The sequence below is a fragment of the Corvus moneduloides genome, chromosome 24 (assembly GCF_009650955.1).
Source record: "Corvus moneduloides isolate bCorMon1 chromosome 24, bCorMon1.pri, whole genome shotgun sequence".
In the NCBI taxonomy this organism is placed as follows: domain Eukaryota; kingdom Metazoa; phylum Chordata; class Aves; order Passeriformes; family Corvidae; genus Corvus; species Corvus moneduloides.
Genome location: NC_045499.1, coordinates 1,362,946 through 1,377,907, shown reverse-complemented (window position 1 = coordinate 1,377,907; position 14,962 = coordinate 1,362,946). Strand labels below are relative to the sequence as shown.

Below are 14,962 nucleotides of genomic sequence, written 5' to 3'. Positions count from 1 at the left end.
AATTGAAATCCCAAGCACAATTTGCAGGAAGCTGGGTGTGCTGTCAGCACACAGATCCCCTCCCAAGGGCTACAATCAATTCTTTGTTCCTGGTTCACTTTCTGCAACACTGAACAATTTTCTTATCGATTAACAGCACCTAAACTAAATGGAAAAGAATGGATTTTGAGGACCGAGTTGTAGACTGTAGAGAAGCCAATACTCAGAGTAACTGTAAGACAGAATTTGGCCATAAGCACAGGGCTCATTCTATAGCAGCTATTAATATAAGGGAACAAAAATAACTCTTGCAATATGCTCTGAAGTTCAAACCTTGGCTCTGCTGCTGTACAGGCTGGCACAGCCCTGAAGTCTCTCATCGAGAGACAGACACATTTACCACTTATCTTTTTCAGCACGAGGGAATGCTTGTTCAGAATGACTCAAGTGATATCCATTTAAAACACAAACCATTTAGGGCTTTGAAGGTCAAATTCTGTTTGTCAATCATCCAAGAATGAAAAGAAAACCCAGTGCAGATGAGGAAGAAAAGAGGAAATCCATCCCTTGCATGAACACCTCGACACTGTGTTCAGTCAGATGTATCAGTTCAGGCTACTGAGCCAGGAATAGAAATATGCTCAAAATCTCCTGGATTAGCAAGGTGATATCCCACACATATACATATTCTTTCTAGTTTAGAGGACACTATGAAATATAATCTTCATGCCACTGCAGCAAGTAACCCAAAAATTCAATAAAGATGCCCACTAAACACAAAGCAGAATTGCCACCATTTATGCAGGATAGCATTATGAGCTTTCTAAAAAGCACTGGATTTAAAAACTTTTCCTTTACCATTTGAGGTTTTTGGGCTTATTAGCTTTCCCCCACCTTATTTTCTCTTCTTGACTCTCACCCGCAATAAATAATGTTTTTCAAATTGCTCTTTGTATCTTCCACCTATCCTAGAGTCTGGCAATCTAGACCCTAACTTACACAGAAATTTTACCCACCTTGCAGATTCTGAACACATTGAAGCTTTTGGCATGAGCTGTATCCTAAAGCAATTAGTTCCACAGCTGAATATTACACTGGATGAGAAAAAGTATTTGCTTTAAAACTCTGATGTCCTTAAATTCTTCCTTGTGGGAAAAACCAAACATCCCTAATGCCATTTTACATATAATTTTGGATACCTTTATCATATCTGTGCTTGTGGCTTCTGTCAGTCAGAAGGAATTGCAGAAGTTTTGTTCTTTCCTGGTATAGAAACCAATCCATGACTTTGATCCCCTTGCTGCTATTTCCCATCTTTTTCCCTTAACTATGTAATTTTTTTGAGATGGTATAAAGAGAACTGCACATACTAATCTACACATGGGCACAATACAAGCTTTTCCAGCCTGTGATAGCTGGATCGGAAGCCACTGCTTCCCCATAAATGTTACTCCCCATTTACAGATCAAATTTTGCCAGCCATTTTATCAGCAAATCAGCCAATATTGACACCCTTCAGGGCCAGCTCACACTTCATCATCCTGACTGTGCAGGAACCTTTGCAAACTGTGACCTCGCTCTATGTTCTCTTCCTGTCTCACATAAAGGTGTGCAGAGCAGCACAGACTCCAGAGGAGATGCACAGGATAACTCTCCTTCCTCCTGCAAACTGATCCTTTACTGCCAGCCTTTGTTTTCTCTCTTTCAGACAGTAATTAATCAGTAAGATCTCTTTATTTCACAACAGCTTTGTTTCTTAGCGCTTCCATAGAGGGATGTTGTCAGAAGTGTTTTGGAAATCCAAACATACCATCTCCACCAGATTTCTCCTCTCCACATACTTGTTGCCTGCTTTGGGTACCTCACTTCTCAGGTTTTTCTTGGAGTCCCTTTTGGAAACTGTCACTTCCCGCTGACATGCCCTGGTAGCTGCTTTACGTGATACATTATACACAATGGATAATAGCTCAGTGACTTCATGTGCCAGTTCCAGCTGATGCTGAAGACCTGACACTTTCCATTTGTCTGAGCAGTTCTGGAACCTCTTCTGTCAGTACTGTATCTTGGGAAAGCTCAGACAGTTGAATTTTAATTTTTTAAGAGATCTTTGTATAGGAAAGACTGAAGGCACGCAGCCCTAGTATCACTGAGAAACACTACAAAACTATTCAGCACACAATGCCAAAACTGGGACAGATTTGTCATTTGAAACCATTTTGTTGAGCTGTATCCAAGACTCAGATTCTCCCAATACACTCCAAAAAAAACCCCCCAAAAATGGACACTGTGCTCCCTGAATAGAGCACGTGCCTATATAGTGATTTATGATAGAGAGGAGAATACACACAGGCCACAACATATAAAAGATGGTATGTCAAAAGGAGAAATATATCATTCTTTCAATTTTGAAATAATTAGGATTTAAATTCCACTAAATCATCACTTTTCAATTTTCTTTATAGGAAGCCCCATTTCATAGATCCAGTATGTAGATGTCTGCAGAAGTACTATTTGTCTGCAGCAAATACACTCGTCCTCATGCAGCCATCTCTCCCTGTACACCCCACCTTCCAGACCCATGTGTCTGGGAATAGGGAAGGGGTGCAAACCCCAGCAGACGTGTGGGTGATCTGACCTGAAATTTGGAAGGTTCATGACTGGAGCCTTTGCACAGAGGGCTGACACACCAATATCTGAGTACCTCTGTCTGCAGCAGTATCTCAGGTGCAGCTTAGATCGCACTGGAGATCACAGAATTACAGGACGGGTCAGGTTGGAAGGGACCCCAGTGGCTCATCTGGTCCCACCTCCCTGCTCAGGCAGGGTCATCCCAGAGCACATGGCACAGGATTACATCTAGATGGGTCTGAGATACTCCCAGTGAAGGGGACTCCACACCCTCTCTGGGCAGCCTGTTCAGGGCTCGGTCACTGCCCATGGAAGAAGTTCTGCCTTATGTGCAGGTGGAACTTCCTGGGCATCAGCTTCTGCTCATTCCTCTTGTGTCAGCGCTGGGCCCCAGGGAGCAGAGCCCAGGCCCTGCTCTGAGCCTTCCCTGCAGACACTGACACACAGGAATGAGATCCCATCTCAGTTGTCTCCTCTCAAGGCTGAACAGCCCCAGCTCCCTCAGCCTTTCTTGGGCAGGGATATGCTCCAGGCCCTTCCTCATCTCCACAGCCTCCACTGGCCCCGCTCCAGGAGCTCCAGGTTCCTTCTATCCTGAGGAGTCCAGACCTGGACACAGCACTCCAGGTGTGCCTCACGAGGGCTGGGCAGAGGGGCAGGATCATTCCCTGACCTGCTGAGAATGCTCTTCCCAATGCACCCCAAGATACCACTGGCCTTCTTGGCCCCCAGGGCACCTGGATGAAAAGTGAAGCCCCTGAGGACCTGGTGGGAACTCTACTGCCTTTCAGCTTTCCACTGAATTATTTAGATTAAGAGAAGTGACAGAGGCTCTGGGAAATAAATGGCAGTAGGTAGGCAAGTGACATAGGGCCTGGCAACAAGCTCAAGAGCTTCAGGGCAGTTTGACCCCTCAGAGCAGCACTTTGGTCCAGAAAGCATCTGGGCAGCCCTGAAGCAGCACACACACCCTGGGGATGCAGAGCAGCCAGCACGTGGTGGAACTGCCCAGGAACAGCAAACAGTCCCACTCAGGACTATCCAAAGGTACGAAAAGCCACAAATTGTCACACAGGGCTGTTATCCTCACTGGTTCCTTCCCCTCCTAGCCAGAGGCTATTCCACTTGGTCCAAGGGAGGGACTACAGCTGCCAAGTCCTCCTCCCCCCTCACTGCTCTGCTTGCTGGTCTCCAAACCACTGGAGCCACTGACTCCTACCTACCAGCCCAGTTTCCTCACCAATTGGCAGGAGCAGGGCTTTGCCTGCACCAAGCTTTGGCACTCAAAGCTACTCAAACCCAGCTCCCCGGGATGGCACATGCCTCAGTTGGGCACATGGGACTGACCTGCCACAAGCCCATGGAGTGCTGAGGATAAGCAAAGTGGGACTAAGACATTCTTTTTGCAAGGACCAAGCTGAGCCTGCTGACTCACGGCTGTTCAGCCTTGAGCAGCCATCGCTCACAGGTTATGCATCCTCCCCAGAGCCCAGTCCCTACCTGGTGCCTCCTGCACCCCCTCTCCATATTCAGATGGCACTGAACAACAGTTAATATCTGAAGTGCAGCAGTGATTAAATTGGTAGCTGGACTGAAAGCCCACTAAAGTGGGCTCACAAGCCAAGAAATGTATGTTCGGCTTTATAGCATTTCCTACAGTGTCAGCACACTGGAGCAGTGAGAAGCATTCCTCAGCAACTGGAAGGAATTGCTAAGCCCACTAATAAAATTAAGACAGCCAAGTCCAATAAGAGAATACATCCAGCCTTAAGAGTCACTGATGTCTGTGCTGCAGGATGGGGAAGAAGCATTTACCAAAGCGGTAGTAAAAACCAGAAATCCATAGTCATCATCTCTCTTGGGAGACATGACCTGCTGGCACTTCTGATTGTGTGTCTGCTCCTGAAGAAAAGAGGTCACGACATGCCTTAGAACTGAAGCGCTGCTGACAGACAAGCCATTCGGAATTGTCGGTGAAGTCGCTGTGCAAGTTTGCACCAAAAAAGTAGGGAAGGCACCACAGGTATGAGACAACAGCAACTGCTCACTGGCTGTGTTCCTGCAGGACTGAATGCTGAAGAACTAAGAGACAAGTCAAGTGGAAAGAACATCTCCTATTTCCTTCCTGGCAGGGACTTCACCATCAAACTTACATTTTTTAAGGGGGGGCGGGGGGGGGGGGGGGGCAGGGCTGCAGAAAGGGAAAATCAGGGAGATACGGAAATAAGGAAAATGCCCTAGGAATGGCTAGTTTGTGTTCACAGGAGTGTCCCAACCCTGGAAGTGTTCAAGGCCAGGTTGGACAGGGCTTTGAATAACCTGGTTTAGTGGAAAATGTCCCTGCCATGGCTGGAACAAGATGATCTTTAAGGGTCCCTCCAACCCAAACCATTCCATAGCTCTGTGATTCTAGGAATGTCTGAGAGTCACTGCAAAGAGTCAGAGGCAAGTATGGCTGAAGCTTCCTGCAGGCTCACAACTCCAGCAGCGCTCCAGATGACAGTCCTGGTCCAACAAGATGGACACATGCTCGAGGGAACAGACTAAGTGCAGTTCCCAGGAAGCACAGACTTGTCCTGTTAGCTCCACCATGCAGCACCAGAGCCTCAACCCAGGGAATGGGGGGAAGGAATGATGATGGACCACTTTTGAGATCAGTGCAGATGCAGACATGGTTTAAGAGGGAGCTGGTTGATGTCACTGCAAATCACTGTCAACTTTCAAAGGTCATGGTAACAAAGGGAGGCCTGATGACATGCAAACAGCACCCCGCCATGTTAGAAGGATCCAGGGAACATTGGACCTCTCAGTCTCATCACAGCCCCTGGAAATGCTGTGTAGTAAATCTTCCTGACAGCCATTTCCAGCAGGAGGTGGCGGTGGAACACTCAGTGTGGATTTACCAGTGGCAAATCTTGCCTAACTTGACTGCCCCCCAAGCTGCCTGTGTGGAGGACAGGAGAGCAAGTGTGGTACACCTTTGACACAGCCTCTGGCAGTGTTTCCAACAGGCAGGAGCTGGACTGCAGAAGCAGATGACTGACGTTGGTGAGAATATCAGGCTCAAAAGGTGATCACCTGTACGAAGTCCAGCCAGTAGCTGATTACCAGCAGCATCCCTCAGGGCTGATATGGGGTCACTACAAATCCATGTCTTCCTTAACAAACTCAATTAACACCAATTATGGGACAGAAAGCACTCTGACCAAGTCTACAGATGATCTCAAACTGCTGGCATGGCTGGGGCAGGCAATCCGTCTCAGAGGGACCTACACAGGCTCGACAAAGGGCCTGATGGAGGGTTTATGAAGGACAACAGAGGTAAACAGTATCCTGCCCCGGGACAGAATGAGCCCTTTCACTGGCACAGGCTGGGGCAGCTGGCTGTAAAGCAGCTCTGCAGCAAACAACCTGCCAAGCTCTCAGGGAGAGCAAGGGGACAGAGGCCAGACAGTCACAATAAACTGCTTCTACAGACTCTCCATACAATTGTCTGGAAGAGACTCTGCAACTCAACAGTGACTTTCCGCCTCTCAAAAGTCTTTGAAACAGTCCCTTTGAACACAACTTCTACCTTTCAAAGCCTTGCAGGGTACACAGATTTCCCTAAAAGAGTATGATGAGAACATCAGCCCGCACTAAGTCGAGCTGGCTGAAGCATGGAGCGGATCAGTTGGCTTCCTGAGAATACAGGGAAGGAGCATGAAGCCAGGGAAGAACTGAAAGCCAGCATCAAGTGATGGGATCAGCTTTGAAGGTTTAACCCAGACACTGTCTCCTTTGGAAGCAAGTCAGGAGCTCTTTCTACCTCTGTTCTAGAGAGCTATTTCAGCCCAGAATTCACAATTCTGCTTGAAATATTTGCTGCAAACTCTTAAAACCCACATCTTGCATAAAAAATGGAAGATGATCTGGTAATAGGCTAGAATGTAGCATTTCACTGCCATCAAGTTGCTTTGAAAGCATCTTGGCCAGTGTAACATTTTTTGGTAACACCAAAATGCAACATGTCAGTCATACCAACATCACTTGTTATATTCATTAAAAGGCTCAAATAAGGCCCTGGGGTTCACTAGCACAGAAACTACTATTGGCATGATCACAGCACTTGAAAAAAAAATTAAATCAGACACCTGGCAAGTGTGAAGTGTTTGTGTGGCTGTCACTGGAGCAGTCAGGCTCCTGCCCAGGCTCAGGATGTGCACTTCTTCCTGGACATGTGTTGGTTCTGCTAATGCAACCAGTTACTCCAATTTAGTTGTTATCCACAAAACCACCAAACCTGTCTACACTGTGTCATCTCACTTACAGAAACCACAGAGCAAATGGAGTAGAAAGAATGGTTTGCTAGATAAAAATTTAGAACATTTCATCCTCCAGTACCACAACAGTATTTAAGGTAAATATTCTGATGATTTCTGTTGGCACAGGCAGGGTCTCTGCTAATGATGTAACTCAGAGCAATGATATAAATATATATATACACATACACACATACATACGTACCAAAACAATAAAGCAAGCTACTTCACTCACAGCCAGCTGGGTCAGAGCTCCCCTGTCCCACCAATCTTCCAAGGGGGAAATCCCTATTTACATGTCTCACATAAAGTATCACATTGTCAGAGATCATAGAATCCCAGGCTGGTTTGGGTTTGAAGGGAAGTTCAAGCTCGTCCAGTTCCATCCCCCGCCATGGTCAGGGACACCTTCCACTGTCCCAGGCTGCTCCAAGCCCTGTCCAGGCTGGCCTTGGACACTTCTAGGGATGGGGCAGCCACAGCTTCTCTGGGCACCCTGTGCCAGGGCCTTCCACCCTCACAGGGAAGATTTTTTCCCCAATATCCACACTAGATCTCTCCTCTTTCAGTTTAAAACTGTTCCCGCTTGTCTTATGGCTATCTGCCTGTGTAAAAAGCCACTTTTTAATAAAAGTTCCCCCTTTTAGTAATTGTCACTCAAGATAATTCATAATTAATAGTTGTTTTGGGTAAGGCTGACAATCCATATGAACTGAAATCCTGGAAGATGAGGATATTTCATACTTTGACTTCAGAATGAACCCAGCAGCACTTCTGGATGCTTCAATTCAAGCACAAAGCCCGTGTGGTGAAGTGGGAGCAGCTCCCTTTGCGGGCCGTACCAGCTTCATGCTGGTTTACATTCCTCTGGGTGAAGCTACTCTATTTACAGGTCCAAACTAAACAGACAGAAGCTAGGTTTGGGCAGAGCCCCCACACAGCCACCTCATTTCCCTAAACCACTGCTGGAGTCCCCTCGCTAAGCCAGCACTTATGTTTAGACAAGCCTGGACTAGGACTTGCTGCTATCGCACCATTTCAGGTGTAAAAAACCATCAGGCTTTGATACGAAATCACATTAACTGATACAGCAGGGAATGACGAATTATAAATAGGAGGTGGCTTCAGAGAGATTCCAGAAATGGATGGTGAGCAATCACTGTGGCAAATCAATGCTCCGGCTCAGGGGATCAGACAGGGGCCAGGTTTAGTTTTACCCTGAAAAGGCAGTGACACATAAAAAGCTAATGGCAGGTGGTCACTCTACATTCTGTACATCTCACAAAGATTTATGAGCAAGGCTGAATGCTGGAAAAGCAACGCTGAAGCTGCTTGTGTCCCTCTGCAAGGTCAGCTTATTGTATTATAGAAACATTTCCAGTGAGACTCCTACAAGTTGAGTGTTCTATTTTGTCCAGCCGCAGGAGACAAGCTACAAAAATCATACCATTTACTCTTAAAGAGTGAATTTTCAGTTATTTTGGTTGTTTTCCAATCAGCAAAGCCTGTATTTAAGTTTAGAGTTTAAAGCTGGAAGGAGACCAATTTTTCCAAAACTTGTTTAACAGGAAAATATTTAACAAGAGAACACATGGATGTATTTTCTAAAATACTAATCACTTGTAAGTACTGCACATTGTAATTATTATGAATGAAAACTGTCATGAGAAATTACATAGGTGTCTAAATCAGGAATTTTGATGTCCTTGATTGTCAACAGCTTGATGTGAAAAGAGAAGCCTGACTCCTGGGATCTGGCTGTTAGCAATGTGTGGTATTGTGCTCACTAGCCTGGAAATCTAGAAAAGCAAATTTCCTCTGAAAAACATTCTAAGAATTAAGTATTTAAGAAAGGTCGTGTTTCACCACAGTAAGAGGTGGAGTGAAGGGAGGAAACACTCTGGAGTGAAGGGAGGAAACAAAATTTGGCTCCCTGAAGCTGTGCAGGTTGGAGCTTCATCTCATAGCCATACTCTGGATCCCACTGCCTCCATTTCAAATTCACAGGAGCTTGAAGCATTTCTGCACAGGCCTGGACAGGCTATACTCACCGTGAGCTTGCTCTTAAGTCCGTTCATGCTGAAGTGAGCCCCATGAAAATAGGTACCTAAACCCCCACAAATCGTTCCTTCATAAAATCACAAGCTGGTTTGGGTTGGAAGGGACCTTAAAGTTCATCTCATTGAACACCCTGCCATGGACAGGAACACCTTCCACTGGACCAGGCTGCTCAAAGCCCTGTCCAACCTGGTCTCAAAATTTTCAGTAAGCGAAGTTTTCCTGCTAAGGCCCATGGCCCAGCTCCTCCCGCGAGCTGCACCTTTCCTCCCTGTGCAGATCAGTTTGCTGCAGCCCAAGAAAGGAGATTGCAGGGACAGCTGTAGCACCTCCCTTTAGAAGGATAGCTGAAAATAAACTGCAGACTCAGATCCCAGGATTTATACTGGGCACCCTCACTGTGCTGGGGCCATAGCATTATCACTAGGTCAAACGGTTCACTCAGCTGGGGATCCTGTCACTGCACAGCAGGGGCTGCCATTCCCCTGAAAGGTACTGGGTTTCTCTTTCCTTCATTTTTTACTCCAGTCCTCTGGACAAACACAATTTTTAAAAAACCATCTTTCAGAATATTTAATGCTCCACCTGCCCTCATTTGTATTCAAAAGCTAGAAAGAATAAAATATCAATTTATACAACCACTTATGTAATATTCCCCTCTCCCAACCTTCTTAAAACTGCTGGCTCTAATATGCACAGTCTGACAGGCCTTTTTGACTTATGGTATATAATAATCCTCAACCGGGAGCCAGCATACCAACTCAGAAGTCCTATAATTTAATATTAGTCAGTTATTATCTCAGTATATTACAAAACACAGCACTTGCCATGTCTCACAAGCCCTACAATACCTAGTCTGAATTCTAAATCTCTAAAACTGTTTGAAACAGAAACAGATCCCAGCCCTAACACTCCCTGTTAAAATAAGCAAGAGGCATTATAAATGGCACAAAATGATGCCAGGATGACGGGGGTTTCATCTAGGTTACAGTTGAGAGTTCTGCACATAAATGTACTGAATGTTTGAGCACAAACACTGAAGGTTTCCTGCCATGCCAGCTGGAGCTGCAGGGCCCTGTGCTGCTGGAGCAGGGACTGTCCAGGCACTGCATTCATTGCTCATTCCTGCATTTTTGCTGAGCTGGCTTTCAGTCTTATCAAACCATGTTGATTCAGACAAGTATGCAGCATGGAAAACTTGTCTCCACCTCTGATGCAGGCTCAAGAATTTCATTTGCACAACAAGTCAGAAAGCTTTCAGCATACATTAGGCACAACAAGCTTTCCCATAAATACCTTTGCTTTCCAAATGAGCTTTCCACGTGGGGCCAGAACTCCAGACTGCCCAGCAGCTCTAGTGGAGATGAGAACCCTTCCACAGGCAGCACTAAGGGACGAGGGTCAGCACTTCCAGCTGCTGCCATGAAGGAAGTTGTTGCTGAAAATCCCACCAGCTCCCTTGCTCAGTGTTTATGGAGAGCAGCGGAGCCTGATGCATGGAATCACTGGGTAGAATAAACAAAGACTGAGGAAGGAAGCAATGAAGATGCACATTTCCCCTCCCAAATACCCATCTACTTACTAAAATGCAGAGCTTCCTCCAAGCACCCAGTATTGAGTTAATTATGTGGCTGTCTTTGGTTTCCAGAAGCCAAACCAACCAGTTGAAAGTGCCCCAAACCAGGGGAAGGTTTCTTGCCCTGCTGCCAGAAGTAGCAGCTCTCCCAGGCTCTAACTGCAGCCCAAGGTTAGTTTGTGTAGTCTTAGAGTTAATTCTGCCCACTCAGGAGATTGCTTGGAAATAGAGATGCAAGGGACAGACAATTGAACCCACAGGGACAAAACATCAAGGCAAAAAAAGGACTGAGTAAGCCAAAAGGAAGAAGATAAAAGCATGAGGTGGATAAAACAGCACTTTAGATTTTAATTATTTTGTCTAATAAATTCCTGGTGTATTGTAGGCATCTTCCAAGCTCTCTCACTTTATTCAGAGCACTGTGGGATGGTACATGCTACTGAATTCCCATTTATAACTGAAACCCAAAAAACCCCACTTTACTCACCCTACTGATAAACCCTATTTTTGACAGGGCCATATTTCACTTTGATGAGCAGTCTTACATGCAGCACAAGAAGTTTGCAACTTCTATTTTTCCTGGCAGAAGAACACCTTCAGAAAGGAACTCTGCACAGGGCGGTGGGAAAGGTATGACTCTCCCTACATAACCTTCTATTCTAGGAATGAATGTATTTTTAGGCAATGCAGCCACCCAATCTTAAAAAACGCAGCCTGATTTATGATGCTATCATCACCAACTTAAAAGACCAGAAGCTGAACTACCTTAAACCACAGCTGTGATGCCCCAAAGATGGGGCACCTGAACATTCATTCCAGAGTTTTCATGCCACTGTAAGTTGTGTTATCTCCTCACCTTTCAAGGCACAGACTGGCTGTTAGCTCTTGGTGATTAAAAAATTTTGTGTCCAGAGAGGGGAATGGAGCTGGGGAAGGGTCTGGAGCACCAGCAGAGGCTGAGGGAGCTGGAGGAGCTCAGCCTGGAGAAAAGGAGGCTCAGGGGGGACTTTCTGGCTCTGCACAACTCCCTGACAGGAGGGGGCAGCCAGGGGGGATTGGGCTCTGCTGCCAGGGAACAGGGACAGGACAAGAGGAAACGGCATCAAGCTGTGCCAGGGGAGGTTTAGGTTTAATATTATGGAACATTTCTTCCCAAAAGGGTGGTCAGGCCCTGGCACAGACAGGTTGCCCAGCAACGTGGTGGAGTCACATCCCTGAAAGTGTTCACAAAGTGTATAGTTGTGGCACCTGGGGACATGGTTTAGTGGTGAACATGGCAGTGGTGGGGGAATCCTCTCTTCCTTCCCCTCAGTCCCCAGATTTTGCGCCAGTGTTAGCCCCTCAATGACTCTTCCAACAGTCTCCAGACTTCTGTGATGGGGCAGAGTGCCCTCTATTACCTCTGTCTGGTTTCTGGACTGTCCAAAAATTCTACTGTTTCCTGCTTTGTTACAGCTGCACATAACCTGTGTGAGGAAAGAGCAAATTTGCTGTGCAGCAACTGAAAATTGCCCAAACCTTTTGACATGGATGCTGCTTTATAAAGCTCTGAGGAGCAACCAGACCTGCCTGCAGTTTTACAGCTCTGGCTCAGAAGGAGGAAAAACAAATTGGGAATAACAAACAGCCTCCACCTAACCTAGAGTCACTGCACAAAGTACCTGACTATTCAGGAAGCAGCTCCTGAATTAGCACAGGCACCCAGCACCTGAAAACAAAGTGAACAACGAGCGCCAAGGTACTACAGAGTACTGTAAATGACACAGGAGTTATTTCATGAGCAACTCACTTCTTCTTGGAACAGGCCAAAGGGAAACAGAGAGTAAATCACCAAAGGGCAGATAGAGGATAAACAATCTTTGCTGTCATCCTTTGTGAACCAGTCCTTGAAGACAAACAAGCATTGCTATTATTACATTGGGAGATGCTTTCCCAACTAGAAGCAGCAGAATGTTTTTCCCTTAAGACTCAATTTTCATACAAGTTTACTCTTTGGTTTTATGGGTCACCAATGAGACACAGGAGCAGCTCTTACCCATTTCCCACCCCCTGCAAACACTAGAGAAGTTCAACTGCCACCACCAGTCATTTCACCAGCTGGTAGCAGTTTTCTTGATTTCTAAATGTTCACTCACATTTAATTAATATCTCCCTTTCCATTCTGCATTAGACACAAAACCATTGTCAAAAATAATTCAGTGAATATAGTCTAAGTTAATCATTGAAAATACGGGACTGGTGCTCAACAAGCAACATTCAGCAGGCATTGAGGTAGACAAAGCACAGCTGAAGCCACCCTACAGGTTCCAGACACTGGCTGTGGTGCAGGTCTGTGCTGCACCTGATGCCTCCCAAAAAGGGCAATGACACAAGCTGCAGGCTCAGAAACACCACTTGTAATTTAAAAGGTTATTTTCAAAATAGAGCTTTGTGGTCATAAATAGCCAAGCCAGCTTCTCACACAGCAAGTACACAATGGGTCTTAGCCACAGTGGCCCAGATACCAGAGAAAGTGTAATTTTACCTTTGTGAGCACACACAACATTTGGGGCCACCCTGCGCTTCAAACAAACTAACCCGATTTGTAAGATTGGACTTAGGTTCTGTGGAAGCAGCTGCCGACTCTGACAAATTAAGTCAATTGACTTGGTTAACCCTTCCATTACCTAGAAAGACCTGATTGCTCATTCAGAGCAACTCTCGCTTTAAGTCCCACATATTTAATTCTTTAACCAAAGAAAAATATTTTACCTGATCTTTCTGTCAACAAAGCTAGCTCTTTTCAATATGTAGGATTTCCTTCCTCACTGTGTGGCCATTTGGTTGCACAGGTATTAAAAAAGAGCAGACTGTCACTACCATCTGCCCTGTAATGTAATGTTGTGTTTCTAATACAAAGAGAAGTTATTTAAATATCCTCACATGTACTGCATCATTCCAGTTGTCAATCAGTCCTCTGGGGACCCCCAACCTAACTGGCCTCGGCTGACACTTTACCATAGGCAGCATTATTCTCCAAGCAACATGAAAACAAATCTATTTTGGACAGGTTCAGTAAAAGGAACTCGTAACAACCTCCTCGACCATGCTAATAAACATTTTCATCCGATAGAGATTTACAGACTCAGGATACAAATGCACAGCAAAACCTTTAACAAACCAGCATTTATTCCATTTAGGTGTGCAAGTACATCTTGTCACCCTTCAGCAAGAATGTTATTACATCCATGGGACATTGGAACAAAGTTTTTATTCCGATCACAGTAACGTCACCCTCCCTTCCTGTCAAGTTTGTGAAGAAACACTTCACGTAAGCAGCTGGCTGGTACTGCCAGCATCTGCTCCACTGCTCACTTATCCCAGTGCTCTTCCAAGTATCAAGCCCTAGGTGTTACTGGTCAGTGTCACCCGATACCGTGCTCCTGAGGCATATAAGATACAATTCTGTACCCTTTACGTATACAGAATTAAATTTGCAGCCTGCCTGTCAATACATGGCTTGCCACGGTCTCCAGGAGTGTGACCTTGCTGAGCTCATCGCCTCTCATCGGAGTCCAGCACACTTCACCAGACACCTCACATTGCCCACATCAGCAAGAGCCCCGGACCCTTCTGAGGGGATCACAACAACTGATCCTGGCTAGAAAGCCCTCATGAAGTCATCCCAACTCTACCATGCATCCACCTTAAATTCAGCCTTCCTGGCTGTCAAAATGCTTTGAATAACCAGCTTTTCAGTAGCTGGTTCTTACTAGTGTCTACAGGACTGCTTATTTATCTGATAATAAATGTACATGTGCTGTACTGGAGGTTGCTAATGCAGTGCAATTTATTTACTGTTGCTATATCAAACGCCACAAATAAGCAAGAGAAAGGCCCAGCCATTACAAAGGTCACTGCTTTGCCAGCTGAGGTCTTATTCAACCTGACAGTCTGTAAGCTTGCATGCTCTTTGCTTCACAACTTATTTTTGGAAGTCCAAACCAAAATGAATAAATCTCCCTGCCCCTTGTTCCCTGACAGCCAGGAGCCAGCAAGCTCCTGAACTGCCTTGTACGTCCCAAATGCTTCAGTAACATCAGCCCAGCAAAGAGGAAATCCTGATAAACTCAAGAACTGTCCTGGTATTAGTGCTGTTAATGCGTTATTCTTTACAAACACATTACTTCCTGATGTTACTCCTAAACTGTGCTCTTTTTCCCACTCTGTTGCTACACTACATGCTTAATCTACACTATCTTGAGCTAAGAAAATTTTCTTCCCAAAGCTGGCCTAGATCCAAATCAGATTCATTTCACTGACCAGATGCACCAATCTGGGACACTGATTTCACACGCCTTGCTAAATTCTCAATCAGTCTTGGACAGCAAAAGGTTTCCCAATATTCCAGAGTGGCAATTTTGCATGTTCCCTCGCATTC

At 45.6% G+C, this 14,962-nt stretch overlaps 1 protein-coding gene across 8 annotated transcripts in view; it reads right to left on the bottom strand.

Moving 5' to 3' along the window:
* The window catches only part of PPP1R12B (protein phosphatase 1 regulatory subunit 12B), a 130,365-nt gene that overhangs the window by 114,425 nt on the left and 978 nt on the right, over positions 1–14,962 (bottom strand). The window lies entirely within an intron of this gene.